This window comes from Sapajus apella, unplaced genomic scaffold, assembly GCF_009761245.1.
Source record: "Sapajus apella isolate SASKATOON/1434 unplaced genomic scaffold, GSC_monkey_1.0 scaffold17, whole genome shotgun sequence".
NCBI classification, from domain to species: domain Eukaryota; kingdom Metazoa; phylum Chordata; class Mammalia; order Primates; family Cebidae; genus Sapajus; species Sapajus apella.
In genome coordinates this window covers 5,963,741-5,983,745 of record NW_022436957.1, presented here as the reverse complement: position 1 = coordinate 5,983,745, position 20,005 = coordinate 5,963,741, and the positions used below count along the sequence as shown (strand labels likewise).

The 20,005-nt window shown below is 47.2% G+C and overlaps 1 protein-coding gene across 2 annotated transcripts in view; it reads right to left on the bottom strand.

Annotated features, from left to right (window-relative positions):
• The window catches only part of CLCN4 (chloride voltage-gated channel 4), an 88,011-nt gene extending 70,363 nt beyond the window's left edge, over positions 1–17,648 (bottom strand). Inside the window, exons 1-2 of one of the 2 annotated variants that reach the window (XM_032285887.1) lie at positions 17,165–17,648; positions 15,710–15,973 (exon numbers count right to left, since the gene is read on the bottom strand). The gene's annotated coding sequence lies outside the window, so the exon portion shown is untranslated. The remainder of the gene's footprint in view (positions 1–15,709; positions 15,974–17,164) is intronic. The other variant, XM_032285886.1, reaches the window with a different exon arrangement.
• Positions 17,649–20,005: the final 2,357 nt, after the last annotated feature.

The window sequence follows — 20,005 nt, the reverse complement described above, 5'->3', positions numbered from 1 at the left end:
TTCAGGCAATTCTCCAGCCTCAGCTTCCTGAGTAGCTGGGATTACAGGCACGCGCCACCATGCCCAGCTAATTTTTTGTAGTTTTAGTAGAGACGGGGTTTCACCATGTTGACCAGGATGGTCTCGATCTCTTGACCTCGTGATCCACCCGCCTAGGCCTCCCAAAGTGCTGGGATTACAGGCTTGAGCCACCGCGCCCGGCGACCTTAGGGTTTTATTAAACCGCAGATTCTGATCCTGGAAAGCTAGGGTGGGGCCCAAGACTGCATCTGAGACCCCAAATTTCTAATGCACTCTGAAGCATTGCCTGAGACCACCACACGAGGCTTTAGGAAGATTCGTTTCATCTGGCGGTTGGCAGGGTCTTGGAGATGTCTGAGAGAGGAGGGGAGGAGGGCAGTCTTGCAGTTAGTTGCCTTTGAAGAATGTCGCCAGGCTGCAAGGCCAGCGTTACTGTGGTTATCATCAGACTGTGTCATTTCACTCCTTCTTGCTCCAATTTCAAAGCTTCCCCACCAGCGCCTCCTCTGGGGGTGGACAGGACAGCTGGTCTCCTGCTCCTCGAATAACATAACATGCTTAAGAAATGCAATCCAACACAAATTAATAGCCATCTTCAAATTATACAACAGAGCAAAGTTCTCTTAATTTGCATGTGTAAATGGAGGGAAAAAATGTTCTGGCATGAATGTTTGTGGCTATAGCAAACATTTGTTTATCTGCCTATTCATGCTGCTCAGGACTAAAAGATTAAAAGTGGAAGTTTAAAATACAGCAAATGTACCAGGATTTTCTGCCCCCACAATGCTCTCGCTCTCGCTGTTGCTCTCTGTCACACACACACACACACACACACACACACACACACACACACGCTCTCTCTCTCCTCTCTCTCTCACACACACACACACACACACACACAAACACACACCTTCCCATCTCTCCTCCAATGGGCAGACACAGGAAGGAGGCATCTATCTGTAGCTCTCCCTGTACCTCTGGCCCAGCAATGTCCTACACCAAGCATCCCTGCCACACCCCAAGGAGGTTAGAGGGAAGCTTTGACCTTGGTCTCTTCATTCACAGTTATAATACTGCCACATGACCCCATGCACATGAACTACCCTGTACACATGGCTCTGTCATCCCCACCCAATTTCTAGAATAATTACTGTATCTGATGCTGCCAGCGCCCCATTCATATCACTGAAAACCTTCCAGTAAGCTCCGGATAATTTCCAACCGTCTCGCTGAGTCTGAGGTCACTGTCATTATTTTGAGACCCACAGAAGGTGGCTCTGCTCATGTGGCCTGCTTGAAGCTCACTATTGGGAGTATTAATTAATTGATGACTCTGAAAAACTGAGTCTCAAGGGAAAAGGCTTGTGGGGCAAAGTCTGGAGGAAACCAGACATCTTCAAATGTCCCACTCCCTTGTCCCTTGAATGAAATTATTTCAAGGCATGTGCTTTGGACCTGTGCAGAAAACACGTACTATAGCAGACCTAAGACTGCTCCTTAGAGAGGCCTGTTTGCAATAGTGGCCCTTGGCTGGCATCTGGGAATTTGTATTTTGGGAGGGTTCCCACCATTCCCAGAGCTGATAAGAGTGGCCCAATGTGCCTAAATTCTTTGTCCAAATACTGTGATCTATGTTGAATGCCTGCTTTCCCTCTGGGAGTCTGGAATTTTGATGTGTGCTAGGCAGAGGTTGCCTATGTGACCAGCCCCTAACAAAAATCCCAGATGCTGAGTCTCTAAGGGGCTTCCCTGGTGGACGTTTCACACATGTCTCAACCCACTATGGGCAAGAATAGGCATGTTCTGTGTGACTCCACTGGGAAAGCTTTCCTCCAGACTTCTCCCCATAAGCCTTTTCCCTTTGTTGATTTTTCTCTGTATCCGCTCACTGTACTAAATCACAGCCATGCATATGACATATGTCAAGTTCTAGGAAATCACCGGACCCAGAGGTGATCTTGGGGGCCCATGACACAGCAAACACCATTTCCTAGAGTTTCCAAAGTGTGGAATGAAGCTCCAGTAGCCCATTGTGTGACATTAACAGCCCAGCCCTAATGGCTGCCTTTCTTTCCTGGCCTCACTTCCCCACTACCCTCCCAAATAAACTCGCACCAGGAACCTCCTTGCAGGTTCCACTTCTGCGAGGACCCAAACAAAGGCAGCATCACATTGCATCTTATATTTCTTCAGCCAGTGACGCCTTTGCCTGTATAAACCCATGGAGTGATTTTTACCCCTCCTACACAAATGGGCAAAACCTAGGGCTACACAAAGAGTTACCAGAAATGACAACAAAAGCACAATCCGTAAAAGAAATAAAGTGGTAAGCTGTACTAGCTGGGCAAAGTAGAACTTTCATTTAAGAATTCAGAGCCAGACGCGGTGGCTCACGCCTGTAATCCCAGCACTTTGGGAGGCCGAGGTGGGTGGATCACCTGAGGTCAGGAGTTTGAGACCAGCCTGGCCAACATGTTAAAACCACATCACTACTAAAATGACAAAAATTAGCCAGGCATGGTGGTGGGCACCTGTAATCCCAGCTACTTGGGAGGCTGAGGCAGGAGAATTGCTTGAACACAGGAGGCGGAGGTTGCAGTGAACCAAGATCGCGTCACTGCACTCTAGCCTGGGTGGCACAGCAAGACTCTGTCTCGAAACCAAAAAGAATTCAGGAAAATTCCATGATACACTTTATTGATTGCTGACAATGATCAGTCCCCCAACAAAAGGGTCCAAGCTGTGCTGAGGCTTCTGGCAATTAGGGGACAACGTGGGCACTAAAATGGCATGTCCCAAGCTTCTCGACAGAACCCTGGTGGCTTATCACTGTCTAAACCAGTGGTTCTTCAGCTTGAACATGCATCAGCAATACCAGGAGGTCTGGGGAAACTCCGATGGTCAAGCCCCATCCTCAGTGTTTCAGATCCAGCAAGGCCTGGATGGTGCCAGGGAATCTGCATTTCTAACAGGCTCCCAAAGGAGGCTGCTGCAGCTGATCCAGGAACTGCACGTTGAGATCCACCAACCTAGTATAGCCTTTTGTCTGCTTCCTATTCTCCCTTCTTATTCTCCACTCGCTTCATGACCTGCATGCTTGTCATTGTGTTTTAATCACTAAAATTTTAAATATTATTTATATTATTAATATTTTTAATATCAATCTTATTTAGAAACTGCATTTTGTTCAAATGATTAATTACAAACATGCTTCCTCCCATATTTGACTATGAGCTCCTTGAGGGCAGAGGCCTGTGTTATTCATCTCTATTTACTATCTGGACCTGCATAAAAGGAAGCGTTTGCTGAATGCTGCCATTTTGAAATAGTGTCCACTAAGCCACAAAAAGCTTAGCCAGCCACACATACTACTTCTTTTCTACAAGGAGTGTTATTACTACTATGTCCATCAATAGATATAAAACTCTATCAAGTAGTCAGCTATTGAATGCTTTGGATATCATTGCATAGGCATGCTCAAGAATCAAGATATGAGGCCGGGCATGGTGGTTCACACTTGTAATCCCAGCACTTTGTGAGGCCAAAGCAGGCGGATCACCTGAGGTCAGGAGTTCAAGACCAGCCTGGCCAACATGGTGAAAACCCGTCTCTACTAAAAATACTAAAATTAGCTGGGTGTGGTGGTATGCGCCTATAATTCCAGCTACTTGGGAGGCTGAGGCAGGAGAATCGCTTGAACAGGGCAGAGGTGGAGGTTGCAGTCAGCTGAGATAATATCACTGTACTCCAGCCTAGGTGACAGAGAGTGAGAATCCATCCAAAAAAAAAAAAAAAAAAAAAAAAAAGTCCGGGCACGGTGGCTCGTTCCTGTAATCCCAGCACTTTGGGAGGCCAAGGCAGGCAAATCACCAGGTCAGGAGATTGAGACCATCCTGGCTAACACAGTGAAACCCCATCTCTACTAAAAATACAAAAAATTAGCCAGGTGTGGTGGCACACGCCTGTAGTCCCAGCTACTCGGGAGGCTGAGGCAGGAGAATGGCTTGAACCCAGAAGGCGGAGGTTGCAGTGAGCCAAATCGCGCCACTGCACTCCGACCTGAGAAACTGGGTGAGACTCCGTCTCAAAAAAAATCAAGATAAGAAAGATGTTTTATCTGTACATGTACAGAAAACAAAAGGCTATGTAGGCCAGCCTGAAGTCACTGGCCATGTCAAATGTGAGTGATTTTGAAATGTGCACCATCACCCACCAGTTTTATAATATGTAGCAAAATGAAAAATCGTTTTAACAAACATATATTTTACAAAAGAAAAAATAATTTGTAGCAATGCCTGTCTGAAGGGCATACCTTCCTTTCCTTACTTTTTTTTTTTTTAATCTCTGGAGTAATCTTGTTTCTCTTGTTCCTTTTCACTCATGAAAAAAGTAGGGCTGACATCCAGCCACAGGCATTCAACACAGAATCAACGGAGCTCAAGGGAGTGGACTCTTGGCCTATAACAGAGGCTAAAAGCACCACAAGCTGAGGGTTCCTTAGCAGCCCAACAAGACAAACCCTTCAATGTTTTTATCCAAGTGGAGGAGGTGAGAGCTTGAGAGGGAAGCTGGTTTAAAAATCCCTTTAAAGTCTCTCAGGAAATTTCTCTGAAATAAATGTGGATACACTGACCAGAACATTCAATATAGGAAATTTTGTTTACACAAAGATTTAAACTATGAGACTACATAATCCAATAGATAGAAGAAGCTGACAAACCCCAAGCACACACACAAAAACGAAGAAAACCACACCAAGGCATAGCATAATCAAATTGTTAAACAAGTGAAAAAGAGGATCTCTTAAAAGCAATGAGAGAAAAGAGGCACTTTACATCCAGAGAAAGGTATTAGGCTATACAGGGCTATGAGGAAAGAGGTACCACTCCATCCCATAATAACGACAAAGCTCGCAAGCCTAATGTCAAGTAAAAGAAAGACACAAAGAAAAGCAGACACAAAGGGATCCATCATTTCATCCCTATAAAGTTCCAAACAAGCAGAAGGAACTCGTGGTGTTATTCAGGCCATCAGTTACCCTTGGAAGGGGACATGAGGGTGGCTTCTGGGAGCTGGTCATTTTCCATTTCTGGATCTGGGCACTGTTACCCAGGTGTGTTCATCTTGTGAAAATTCATCAAGCTGCACCGTTACCCTTTATGCATTTTTCTGCACGTGGATTTCAATTAAAAGTTGACCAAAGTCAATCCAAACAAGCTATCAGCTGGAATTAAATCTCACAGCTTCACTTTACAAAAGCGAGGTTTTACATTGGCATGCTTGCAACACTTCTTTGAAGTGCCTGTGAAATACTTTCTCTTTTCAAACACCCATTGCATCCTTTCTTACAAAAATGACCTCCTACTGAAATAATTGAGGTCAGAAATCTGAAAACCTTGACAAAGCAAAGGCGCTGGAGTCGGCATATCCTCTGTGAGGTGGGCAGGGGGCATGGGCTCCACGCTGCATTACAGGCTGAGGCATGTGTCCCTGGTGCTAGAGGAAAAGGGGGCTGCTGGCATTGAAAATGACATCCCGTCTCTGCAAATGCCGAGTGCTCAAAGTTAACGCCCAGACAGCCAAAGCCCATTGGCATTTGGGGAATATTTTACTGAAGTCTCCAGGCTATAAAGAGATACATGGGGTTATTACATTTTCATGAAATACAGACCATTGCCCATTTACTAAAAATCTATATACCCAAACTCATCCTCAGTATGCCCTAACTTATCATCAATAGACCTAAACTTTGCATGAAGCTCCTCTCCTCTCCAACCCAGGAATGAAAGAGAGAAAATACCATGAACAAACATGGAACAATCAGAGAAAAGTAGAGCTTCAGAAGGGGCAAAACGAAGATAGCCATGACCAGAGCCTAGGGAGCTGACCCAAGGAGAGGCCAGCACTGGGCCTCCCCTCCCAGAAAGTTTTGCACCCTTACCAGTCATATCAGTTATCTGATGCTGCATCACTAATTACCGTTTACACTGACCATTCACAGTTTCTATGCATCAGGAAGTGGGAGCAGTGTGGCTGGGTCTTTCTGGCTCAGTGTCTCACAGGAGGTTGTGGTCAGAATGTCAGCCAGGGCTGCTGTCATCTGAAAGCAGGATGAGAGGATGAGGGCTCCCTCATATAGCAACCAACTTGCTCGCTGGCATCCCCACAGGATGGCTTGAATGTCTCCATGACATGGCAGTCGGCTTTCTCCAGAGGGGGTGGTCCAAGGGAAGCAGGACAGTCTCTAATGTCCTAGCTTTGGAAGTCACACACTGTCACTTCTAAAGTATCCTATTGGTGACACAGGTCAGCCCTGAATGATTCCATATGGGAGGGGATCGTGCAGAGCAGGAACACTCGGAGGTAGGATGGTTGAGGCCCATCTTGGAGGCTGGCTCCCACACCAAAGCTTTTCACTGCCTTATTCTACCTTGCCTGAAACCCCAGCAATTTCAAATTCACTTGAAGTCATTTTGCATCTTGCTTTTAAAATGTGGACACCTTTAGATGATGAGGTGGCCAGGATTCATTCCACCCCTTCCAGCTAACCCTCCAAACACCAGAGGGGAGAAGACAGGAAGGCAGTGACAGTAACAGGAGCCAGGTGGTAGTCCCCCAGTGAGGGGCGGAGGGCCACACGACCAAAGAGTTTAAACAGGGAGAAGCTCAGAGCAAAAGGATACTCAGAAAGAAACTGTGCCTGTTTCAAAATTCTGCCTCGAGCCAGCAGAGACACTTCCTTTTTCCTCCTCCCACTTCCTCCGTAGCCCCCAGCACTCTCTGTATTCTTTCAACCACAGTCTGACTTCCATAGGACTGGGCAGCCAGTGTGTGACCATGACAGGGTTCCTATGAACCCAGGGCCATGCAGCAGTTCATTCCACATTGAAAACCAGCCCACATGTTGGAAACAGGATGAGGCCAACCACATGTGGCCTCGGATGACACAATGGCCTCAGTGTTCTTACATCCCCATCCCAGGGGCAGGAGGGCTGGGCCGTGAGGTGTCTGTGTGGCTGGTGCCAAGAGCCAAGGGTTTGGAATTTCCCCAGAGACTTCTTCCCATAACAGTAACAAGCCTTTGTATAGGGCTGTGTCCCTGGCTTCATTATAAGCACCTCCCCACATATGAGGTACTGCCTCCCTCAGGCCCAACATTGCAGATAAGTTACAGATAAGCAAACTGCGCCACAGAGGTTAAGACTCACACACAGTGAGGGGGCAGCTGGATCCAGCTCAGGTCCCAGGGGCCTTTCTCCACAACAGGAGGCAGGCCTTTGCCACCTCAGGACCCATGTACCTCCATGGAGAGGGCACTGGGGGCCACGTTTCTCCTAAACTGTGTGAGAAGAGCTTAATTAAAGGCCCCTGGGTTGCCCTCTCGCACACCTACAAAAAATGCTGCTGCACGTGTTTGCTCCAGCTGCTGTAGCCAAGTGCCACAGACTACGTGACTCAGATCACAGAAAAGGGTTTTCTCCCAGTTCCAGAGGCCAGGAGTCTGAGGCGAAGGTGTTGGCAGTGCAGGTCCCTTCTGGGGCTCTGGGGGAAGGATCCTTTCTTTCCAGGCTTCTGTCTTCACTTGCAGTTGGCTGTCGCCTCCCTAACTCTGCTCACATGGTCTTCCCTCTGTATGTGTCTGTACTGAAATGTCCTCTTCTTATGAGGACATGGGTCATATTGGATTAGGGCCCACCCTGGTGACCTCATTTCACCCTGATGACCTCTGTAAAGCCCTATCTCCAAATAAGGTCACATCTAAAGTACTGAACGTTAGAACTTCAATCTAGGAATCTGGTGGGAACACAGTTGAAGCCATCACAGCTGCTGAAGACAGCACAAGTGAGAGATCCCTCACTTCTGGGACCTCCACGGCCTGGCCTCTCCCTCACCATTTTCTCACAGGTTTTCTCCACAACAACCTATTTTCTGCTTACCCGATGTTCACACCCCCTCATGGATAAAAAGAAAATTTCAGGAGCCACTCATGACTAGCAAGTTTGTAAAGGCTGAATGCTGGAAGGCATCGACAGTGGCTTTCATGTGCTGCTCCTGGAGTCCTCGGACGCCATGGTGAAGAGAGGCAGGCCACTCTCGCCAATGCAAGGGCTGACATTTGAGCCAATTCCATGTTTGGGGAAAGAGGGGAGGCGGTGCAAGGTGTGACTAAGCTAAGAGGAACAATCGTCCGACTGTCATTGTGGCAGTTGGGCCTCCTATCTGCTAACCACAAAGGCCTTTTCACCCAACCAGCACCTCCACGGGCTACAGTGGAGGGTGAAAAATAACTTTCACATTTAGCCAAATCAACGCAGAAGGGAAACAAATAGCTAAGAGGTAGGAAGACACAGTCAGGCCATCGGGAAGCCTTGTGAAACCACAGGGCAAGGCCCAGGGAGGTAGCAGTCACAGGGAGGAGCCGCAGGCCCAGCACCCAGGGTCAGGAGCAGTCTCCCTCACAAGGAAACAGGGTATCGGGGCAGCTCTCACATCAGCAAACTCCAGACCCATCCTGGCTGCCCCAACAGCCACAGATGGGAAGAGGGGGACGCCGTCCTCAAGGGAAGCGCCTACCTGATACCTCTCCTTCATGACCCTGCCCTTCCCACATGTCATCCCCGGGCCAGGTCAAGGGCCTGACCCCAGCCTTCTAGGACTCTCTTCTGTGGCTTCAAGAGGGGTTCAAGTCCCCTCTGCGGGGAAGGCTCTGGCCTCACATCTACTTTCAACCCAGCCAACAACAGACTCTCTGTTGAATACAGTGGGGCTGAATGCTCAGGGCTAAGGGAACAGCCAGTGCAAAGGCCCCGGGGCAGGGCAGGACCATGTCAAGAACAGTGTGAAGATAGCAAGCCAGCAGGCAGGGGCTTCTCTGAACTCTGACTGCAGGTGCACTGCGTCCCAAAGGAGCGCACACGGCAGGTGATGCAGGGTGACAAGGGCCACTTGGAGAAGGGAACAAGTGAACAGGTGTGGGGGTTGACCCTGCAGGCACAGAGAACAGCCAATTCAGAGACTCAGTGGCAGGAATGAACATGCTAGGCATGAGGACAGCAAGCAAGCTATGTACCCAGAATCACCAGAGCCACTGGTGGCCTGACAGCTTGGGAGACTTCACCCATGACAAGAAGCTGGAAAGAGCTTTTCAGGTGTCATGTTGGAATGCACATGGCCATTTTCTCTGCTGTCCCTGGGAGCCACCGCCCATCAAAGGTGATGCTGCAACTAAGCCAGGTGTGTGGGGCCACATGTGCAGCCTCCACGTCCTGCCCTGTACTTAGTTACATGCTACCATGTGACCCTCCCACGCCAGGCTTCTTTGATCACCAAGGGCCCACTCTGGCACCTAAGACAGCATTGCTGCTAAAGAGGTTAACTGCTCAGTCCAACTCACCTGGTCACCCTGGTCAGTCCCCATCTGGCCTCCATCCTCGCCTCCTGGCCTCCATCCTCGCCTCCTAGCCTCCTCGCTGGCCACCCTGCTTTCTCTCTCACATACCTCTGACTCTGCCCCTGACAGTAGCCAGTCCTTTTAACCCAGTCTCAACATGTCACTCCCCAACACAGGAGCATCCAGTGACTTTCCATCACACAGAGGACGATCCAGGGTTGACACCATGACTGCATTACTGGATGGCCTGCCCCTGCACCCCTCTGAGCACCTTTCCCTACCCCTGCTCTCTGGGTCACTCTTCTTTGCACACACTGACCTCCCTGCTTTCCACAAATGCTTCCAGTCCTGCCCTGTCTCAGGGCCTTTCCATCAGCTGTTCCCTGAGCCTTGTGCACTCAGCCCCAAATGCTCATGTGGCTCTCTCTCCTTTCGGATCTCTGCTCAAGTACAACTCCTCAGAGAGGGCTTCGTGCCCTCCCTAACCAGCGTTTGGGGTCCAGTGCTGTCCATCCTTTCACTCAACACACAGCCTATCCAAGTTATTTCCTCTTCCTTCAGCTCAAATCAGTCCCGTGAGGGCAGAAACCTTGTCCATTTGGTCCCAGCATGTATCCCACTGCCTAGACTTGTAGGACTCAATTGGGGGCAATATTGTCCCCCAGGGGACATTTGGCAATGTCTAGAGACATTTTTGGTTATTACAACTAGGAGAGGGGGTACTGCTGGCAACTAGTGGATGGTGGTCAGGGATGCTGCTCAGTACCCTACATTGCCCAGAACAGCCCCCCATAAGAATGAATCATCTGGCCCCTAATATCCATAGTGTCAAGGTTGAGAAACCCTGGCCCAGATGCACAGACCCAAGGAATATTTGCTGAATGAAGAATTAAGGGGCTGGCACAGTAGCTCACGCCTATAATCCCAGCAGTTTGGGAGGCCAAGGTAGGCAGATCGCCTAAGGTCAGGAGTTCGAGACCACCTTGGCTAACATGGTGAAACCCATCTCTACTAAAAATACAAAAATAAGCCAGGCATAGTGGCGCATGCCTATAATCCCAGCTACTTGGGAGGCTGAGGCAGGGGAATCACTTGAACCCGGGAGGTGGAGGTTCAGTGAGCTGAGATCAAGCCACTGTACTCCAGCCTGGGCAACAAAGTGAGACTCCATCTCAAATTAAAAAAAAAAAAAAAAAAAAAAAAGAAACAAAAGAAAGTCATTTTTAAAATACTTATCACAATCTATAAAGGAAACCCATTCCTGCACATAAAAAAGCCACCCACTGAAAATGTAGATAAACAAAGGTCTTGTTACCAAGGGAAAGTATGTATGGGGGAAGAGGCAGGAGGGGGACTATCCCCACACACCTCTTCTCCCAGGTCAGTAGAAGAGATGGGTCATCACACTAAACCCCTTTGGTCTGGTAGAGCAAGGGAGGTGACAGGTGGAGAGAAGGCAGGTAAGGCGAGGACCTCTGGGGCAAAGTGGCTGGGAGCTCTGGCCCATGTTATTCTGGGCACCTGAGCACAGGTTAAGCCCTGGGCTTCACCCCTAGACCTACTCAATCAGAATCTCCAACATGTCTAAGGGTCTACATTTCTTTTCTTTTTTCTTAACATTATGAACACTTTCAATTACACAGAACATCATGCAGAAGAATCCAATGAATAACACCAGTCAGCCTGAACACTTGTTTACATTTGGCTTTACCTGCTTTATCTCTTTCTCTCTCTTCATTTAACTGAACCATTTAAAAGTGAATTATTAGCCAGACGTGGTGGCTCACGCCTGTAATCCCAGCACTTTGGGAGGCCAAGGTGGGTGGATCACTTGAGGTTGGGAGTTCGAGACCAGCCTGGCCAACATGGTGAAACCCTGTCTGTACTAAAAATACAAAAATTAGCTAGGCATGGTGGCGGGCACCTGTAATCCCAGCTACTTGGGAGGCTGAGGCTGGAGAACTGTCTGAACCCAGGAGCCGAGGTTGCACCACTGCACTCCAGCCTGGGCCACAGATTGACACTCCATTTAAAAAAAAAAAAAAAAAGTGAATTCTTGATCTTGAAGCTATCAAAGTGTGGTCTGGGACTCCTTGGGCTCCCCAAGACCCTTTAAGGGGGTCCATAATGTCAAAAACATTTCATAATATTCTGACATTGTTAATTGCCTTTTTCTAAGCTCATTCTCTCGTGAGCATACAGTGGAATTGTCTAGAGGCTACATCACATGTGATATTGAGACAGATTGAATGTAGAACCAAGTATGAGAATTCAACTGTCTTCTGTTAAATTATACATTAAAGAGATCTAAAAAAATCATTTTTAAAAAAGAAAAAAAGTAAATGATTGCTACCATGACACTTTGTCTCTAAACACTTCAGCATGCATCTCTACAAAATAAGACTTTTCTACATAAACACATGTATTAGCTATCTACTGCTGCCTAACAAATTACCCCAAAGCATGCAGCAGGACACAAACATGTCCCGTGTCACTGTTTCTGTATCAGGAACCCTGGAGTGGCTTAGCTGATACCTCAGCTCAAGCTGTCTTACAAGGCTGCAACCATCTCAAGATTCAACTGGGGCCAGGCATGGTGGCTCATGCCTGTAATCCCAGCACTTTGGGAGGCCAAGCCAGGTGGACCACCTGAGGTCAGGAGTTCAAGACCAGCCTGTCCAACATGTCAAAATCCCATCTCTACTAAAAATACAAACATTAGCCAGCCGTGGTGGTGTGTGCCTATAGTCCCAGCTACTCAGGAGGCAGAGGCATGACAATTGCTTGAACCCAGGAGGCAGAGGTTGCAGTAAGTCGAGATCACACCACGGGCACTGCAGCCTAGGCAACAGAGCAAGATTCTGGCTCAAAAAAAAAAAAAAAAAAAAAGATTCAACTGGGCCTGAAGAGCCTACCTCCAAGCCCACTCACACCCTCACACTGTCAGCAGGCCTCAGTTCTTCTCAGGCTGTTGGAATGTGCCTCGGGTCCTCACCATGGCAGATGGACCCTTCTGTAGGGCTGATCCCGCCACAGTGTAAGCAATCCAAGAGAGAAAACACGCCTCAGGCGGAAGCCCCTTCACACCCTAATGGCGGAAGTGCCACCCCACCCCCTGCTGCCATACTGTCTTCATTGGAAGTTCATTACTTGCTCCAGCCCAAACCCCAGGGGAGAGGGTGAGTTGCACCTGCCAGGGATGGGGATCACTGCGTCTGTCTGAGGGGCTGCAACCGCATCACAGATCATCACATCTAATCAAAGCAGCAGCAGTCTTCTAATGTCATCTAATAGCCAGTCACATCAAAGAGTCTCCAGGTGTCCCCAAAATGCCTGTTACATATGTTTGTTCAATCTGAATCCAACTGAGGGCCACAAGTGATGTTTGGCTATTCAGTCTCTTAAGTCTCATTTGATAGAGAATAACCCATCTCCCTTTTTAAAATTGTCTTTCATGTTATTGCCTTGTTGAAGAGACAAAGCCAGATGGCTCACTCAGAGTACCAAGGCCACCGGAGGCACATAGGAGCATGACAGGCCTGCCCTGGGATGGCCATGGACTGAAGCCTGTGAGGACAGCGGCATGGGGAGTGGATGAAGCCAGCTGCTCTCACCCCAGCCCTCTGCACAGTGGGTCTCCCTCACCGAAGACCAACCTCCCCAGCAGGGCTTTCCCAACTCCTCCAGAAGACCATTTTCATGGTGCCAGGAAAGATCAGACAGACAGACAGACCGCGCAAGCCGATAGCAAGGGAACGCAGGGGAGGGACACATCAAAGTTCCAAGCCTGGGGCACAAGGAAATGTTTTCTGGCCGTTCTGAGCACCCTCCACATACACAAACACAATAAACATGTCAATGCGGCTGCCATCCCTGCTTCCTGTCTCTCAGGAGTTTCCCAGCCTGCAGACCCTCTCACTTCCATCCGTCTCTCCCCAACAGCCAAGAAGCAGACTCAGCAAGTACAGTTGGCCCCCGCTTTACAGATTCGCCAGCAGCTCTTCGAGGTGAAGTGAGGCAGCCACAGTCACCCTCCTAAGTGTCAAAGCCAGATCTTTAGATGCAAGCCCTGGACTGATGCTTAAAGCACACGACCATGTCTCCCTTGAGCGAGTGTCCCTGTTGCTGGTGGTACAGACAGTTTGTGTTTGCCTCCTGCTAGCTGCATAGACACCACCACCCTCTTATCCTAACCATGTCCCACACCAGCACCAGATATCGTGTCATTTCATCCTCACAGCACCTCCGAGTCGACACTGTTATTCCCATTTTTGCAGATAAGGAAATAGACTCTCCGCTGTTAGGTCTAACCCAGGGTTAGAGTGAGTATGCCCAGGGACATGCTCCAGGTCTGCTGAGCACGAAGCCCCGGCAGCTTTCAACACACATTCATCTAATGCTCTGTTTTTTATCTCTTTCCCTAACACACTCCCTTCTGCCAAGCTAGCCTCCCAGCTACAAATGGCATACAAACAGCTCCTCCCCCTTTCACAGAAGCTATTTCTGGAAATTCACAGCATAAAAACACCTTCACAGTGTGTTTTCCAATATATACAATATTAAGAAAGGAAATCAGATTTCTGATCAAGGGCTTAGCAACAAACCAATCATAAACCAATCAAATTCCTGGAGCCCAAAAAACATGTAGAGATCATCTAAATCCATGGTTCTCAACAGGGGGCAATGGGGCCCTGAGAGGACATTTGAAAATGTCTGGCAACATTTTTGATTGTCACAACTGGGGGACAGTGGGGGGTTGTTGCTACTAGCATCTAGTAGGTGGAGCTCAGGGATTCTGCTAAACATTTTACAAGCACAGGACAGCCTCACCACAAGGAGTTATTTGGCCCCAAATGCCAGTAGTGCCCAAGGTTGAGACACGCTGACCTAAATCCCTTTGTTACTTTGAGGACAAGATAGTCGAGGCCCAAAGACACAATGACTTGTCCAAGGTTGCACAGCCACAAAGCCAGAAGTGGAATCTAGGTCTCTATTAGATCCACCTCTATCATCTGCTTTGCTCTATCTAGGGCTGGGCTGGGGGACAAGGGAGGGTAGGGACCGGAGGATCTTAATTGTTGTAACCAAACTGAACCAAAGGAAGAATATTGCAACAAACAAGTTACTAAATTACTGCAGCAACACATCTGGGTGTCCCAAATTCTGAAAGAAATGCCTCCTTTAATTATTGATGAAAATAGCATTGCTTTACAGGCCCCCCAGCGTTGCTGGTGGATCAAATTATTCATAATGTGAGCTCCAATACAGTTTACTGACACCAAAGCTTCCAGAAGGATCAGGTTTTAGAGGGGAAAAAAAAGCCACATTCTCCCCCTAAGGGTGCCCACACAAGTCCTGGCTACAGTTTCTTCCTGACCCAGAGAAAGGAATGTAAACGCTGTAGAAAGAGTCCATTAAAATCCCCCACCCACTGTCATGCTAGAACTGAAGTCACCTGACCCCCCCATCTGCCGCTGAGTCATCAAGCCCCTCCATTCAGCATGCGAATGATCAGCGAGGGAATTAAAAAGAACTGTGGGAATCCTCAGGTTTTGCTGTTATCTCCACCACCACCCTCTGCTAAAGATCATTTGGTTCTTAGAGATGTAGCCGTCTCTTACACTCACATGTTATCTTCGGAGGCTGCAATTTATTTTTATTTTATTGGATACTGTTATTTTTTAATCTACTTAAAACACCTGGAAGGAGAAAAGATACATTTCTGACCTATGCCTTGTAAATGCTGGAACCTTGCAAAATAATGCAAAGCAATTTAGATTGCACATCTGGCTCTTAAATTGCTAACCAAGAAGTTTCCATTCCCCAGTCCGCTTTTGCTTTGAAAGAAATGAGGCTAATTACTGAGAACAAAGGCCTGTAATTAGTAACCATGTCATTATTTAAGAAGCAGAATGATAGTAGGAAAACAGTTGATAGGTACCTCTTAAAAGCCCCTCTCTCTACTTAGAATGCATGCAGTGTGGTCATTTCAGATTTTGTTCCCCCTCCGGAGCGTTTTTTTTCCTTCCCCCTGTCTTTCTGTCTGGCCCCTGCCCACCTTCTCGGAGCGGGCACGCCAAGACCCATGTCATGCGTGGGCCTGCCACGCGCCATCCCCTGCCGGGTGCATGCAGCTGCATCAAGCAGCTGTGGGCAGCAGGCGCCGCAGCAGCCAGAGGCCCCACTTTGGTTTTTGGGGGCGCAGCCGGGCTGCAGGCCCGCGGGCCGGGCTTCACCTGCAGCGTCCGCGCCGCCGGGGAGGCCGGGGAGGGCGTCCGGGCGCCGCGCGCCCCTTACCTGCAGTGCCGCATCGCGCCCACGGCCGCCCACCTGGACAGCATCCTCGAGCATCCTTTCTTCAGCGCGACGGCTGCGAGCGCCGTGACGTCACCGGGAGGCGGGCCCCACGTTGCCACGTGACCCCTTCGGGCGAGGCGGAGAAATCCGCGCCGGGTTGGGGGGAAGACCCTGGAAGTCCCGGGAGGTGAGGGGCGATGGCCCGAAACCCTCGCGTTGGCCGGCCCTCAGGGCGTTTCGCTTGATGTGTGCAGTTTGCCTGACCTTTCACGAAGAATTATGAAAAACAACACACAGGAGGAGAAATCCAAATTATTACAGGCTCCAAGCGTGTAATAGGATTTCAGAAGAATTAGCAATAAGGGGATTACAGTGAAAGGAAATACAATTTCATGTTTTGTTTTAAAATTAGTATTTATCAAATGCAGTTGAGAAATAAACATTTTATACAAATCAAAATGACACAAAATATAGCATGCATGGACACACTTTGCATAGAGGTTCCATGTTTCAAGTCGTATATCATCTATTATACCAAATACTTTAGTTCAAAGCAATTCATTACGGAACATTATACGAATTGTACAGATGAATAATGCTTTAATTACTCTGAATAGCTGCATTCTAATATTAATTTGTATTTGCCAAAGGAAAAAATGGTGATCCTGCGTTTTTCTACTTACTTAAATATGTGTTGATTTAAAATAAAGCACTATTACGTGAGCATGGTTGTATTTGTGTGCTTTCTTACATCTTCTGGCAGGGCTTTTAATCTCTCAGACATGAGTTTAATTCAAAATAACTCATTATTTCACATTTTCTAATTTTCATCACATTCTGAAGAAATGAGTCATTTTACTATCACAGAAAATATGTACAATGTCAACATTTCTCATTCAAAACTGAAACAGCCTTGCCTAGAAAATCTTTAGAAAATTACTACTGTGATAATTTCATAAATTTGAAATAGCATATTTCAAACTTAAGCAGTGCACGTATAAACTTTTCTTTTGCTAAAACACACAAGCGTTTTTGAAATGTAAAAGGACAAAAGCAAAGACTGCTTTTATTTGCATTCCAATTGCAGACAAATAGATTCATTTACTTTCACTTGAGTTAAAAATCACAATTTTAACATTCCCTTTGTTCACAGCCCTGAAAGAGACATGAAACCGATTGTTTTACAAGCAGGTTAGAGTTAAGTTTACTTGCTATTTATTCCAGCAGCTTTCCTGTCCTTCTATATTTAAACCCTGGCCCTTATGCCATCATTCCCTCCAAATTAACCAAATTTCTGTTCAGAAGATTAATCTCTAATTTGGGGAAAAATACAGCCCTTGACTCTCACAGCGATCAATTATTTTCCACACCAGGTTTTAAAAATCAACAAAGTCGCAGTGTAGTTTACTAGGTCACTCCTCTCAAATTTGTTTTTCTGAGTGATAAGCAGCTTACCTTCCGCTTTCAGATTCTGAGATATAAAGTTAAAACGCTACCGAAATCTGCTCCTTGGGGTTGAGGGTCTGATGAAGGCAGAAAGTGACAAGCTCATTTTCCTGCCAGAGGCAAATGTCGATTTCAGCCTCAGGCGCACAGAGGGCCTCGGAAGCAGGCTCGGAGCATCACGTGCTCGGCCCAGCCACTCAGCCCTGCCCAGCCAGCCTGGTCACCTCTTGGCTCCGGAGGCCCGCCGTGCCAGTGTCCTTCGCCTCCTACCCCTGGGGCATTCCAGAGAAAACCCGGCGTCCCGGAGACAGGACGCCCCACCCTCAGAGGCTGGGCTGCACGGAATTCTGTGACCGGAGTTCGCATAATCAATGGGAGGTGGTGGGTATATCAAATGCCCTGCAGACTGAAGAGGTTGGTAGCACGGTGCAGACAGCCTTGCTCTGTGTTCCGCCTTGGCTGAAATGACGAAATACAGGCAACCTTCTTCATCCTGGAGTAGTTTCTTTGCAGTAGGATAGTTTCACCTTCTCTTTTGTCCAGGTGATTACTCAACTGTAAAAAAAAAAAAAAAAAAAAAAAAAAAAAAAAAAAAAATGCAGCAGCAAACGGGCAATTCAGACAAGGCCCATAACTGGGCCTTTGCAATTCTCAACAGAATGACAGCTCTCTGAACACCCTCCAACCTCGCCTTTCAAATTGTCAATTTAGCAAAGATTAAAAAACAAAACAAAAAAAAGCAAAAACCAATACCACCCATGGGAATGCAAATTGAGCAATTTTCTGGTGGTCTGTTCAGCATTTTTCCTACCAAATGCCTTACAAATACAATTTCACCAATTACTCAGGGAGCGACAGCTGTTGGTATCCTTTGCTCTAGCAACTTGATGTCCAAGAATCTGCCCTGGAGCGTGGGGGCGGGTGGGGGTGGGGGAAGAAGGGTATGCAAACCCCTGATTAGGGAAAGTTTGCTGCAATATTATTTATGATCTCAAAGCACTGGAAGCAAGTTAAATCTCCAAAAACAGGGGGTGTTTTAAATTATGAGACATCTATGCAGTGGAAGAATCAAAAATAATATGGTGGTACATACTTATGAATGGAAAAAGACATTTGCAGTGGATTAAATGGAAAAATTGAAGCTTCCAAGCATTATGTGCTTGCTGAGTGATCCATTGTTTCTATATAGGTGTAATACATTTATATCTACACATATACCTTTACGAACAACATAGGAAATTATTAGGAAATGAATTCACTAAAGTATCAAACATGGTATCTCCCTGGTTAGTGGGATTAACAGTGTTTTATATTTTTCTTCTTTTAAGCTTAGTGATATTTTCTAATTTTTCCACCAAGAAAAAAGTTGTTTTCTTAAAACCACCATGTAGATATGATTATGGAATAAACAGTTTGGGCTAATTTTTTAAATGCAAGTTTCGTTACTTGAAGATTCTGAACTTTTAACCACAAAGCCCTGAGGGAACAATTCCTAGCCATCCTAGATTATTCTGCTCATGAAGATCTTTAGGAAAGAAACTGCCATTCAGGGGCCACTGTAAATATTTAATCATCTGTATATCCAGTTTTAATTTCTCTTCCATTTAAACCTACTTTTTATTTTGCCCTGTGTGGAGATAGAAAGCTGATTATTGCCATCCTTCATGAAAATATTCTTTCAATAGTTACAGAATAATAATCTTTGAGATTTTTGTTTGTTCATTGGGAACAGGGTGTCGTTCTGTCTCCCAGGTTGGAGTGCAGTGGCACAATCCTGGCTCACTGCAACCTCAAATTCCTGGGCTCAAGCAATCCTCCCGCCTCAGCCTCCTGAGTAACTGAGGACTACAGGCTCTTTCCCTTGCCTTCACAGATTTATCTTTCCTATCCCTTTGAACCTTCTACATTTTTTCTCTTATCTGCCAGTTTTCTACAGATGTTACACAAGGTTTAGAACAGTGGTTCTTAACGGGGGATGATATTACTCCCTTTTCCTCAGGGGACATTTTTGGTAGCCACAACTGGAGTGGGAGGAGCCGCGTGCTCCTGACATCGAGTAGGTAGAGGCCAGGGCTGCTGCTGAGCATCCTACAGTGCACAGGACAGCTCCCTCCCCACTCCCACCTCCTGGGACAATGAACATTGTGGCCCAAAATATCAATAGTGCTGAAGATGTTCCATTTCCCAGCCATTTTCAAGAGTTCCCCATTGTATGATGTGCTGGAAGCTCTGCTTCATTCTAAATCCCTTAAAGGTAGTACTCCCAGCAGGTGGGAAGTGTCATTGCCCACCTGTGCGTGCACCACACATCACCTCTGAAAACAGACACAGGGAACTGCTATGGTGTTATTGCTAGGGAGGAGAACTGTGTGGCTGGGCGCAGAGGTGGATAGGAAGTTTTCATAGATTTCGATGCACTTTATATTTTTAAACTGACATTTTCTCACCATTAAATTATTAAAACTCACTAATCAATAATTCTATAAATGGTGGGTTTTACAAAACCTGGAGGACCCTATTGCATCTTTGTGTCCAAGCCCCCATATATATAGGTATGTGTGTTTGTGTATATATATGTATATATATGGCCGGGCGCGGTGGCTCACGCCTGTAATCCCAGCACTTTGGGAGGCCGAGGCGCGTGGATCACGAGGTCAAGAGATCGAGGCCATCCTGGTCAACATGGTGAAACCCCGTCTCTACTAAAAATACAAAAAAAATTAGCTGGGCATGGTGGTGCGTGCCTGTAATCCCAGCTGCTCAGGAGGCTGAGGCAGGAGAATTGCCTGAACCCAGGAGGCGAAGGTTGCGGTGAGCCGAGATCGCGCCATTGCACTCCAGCCTGGGTAA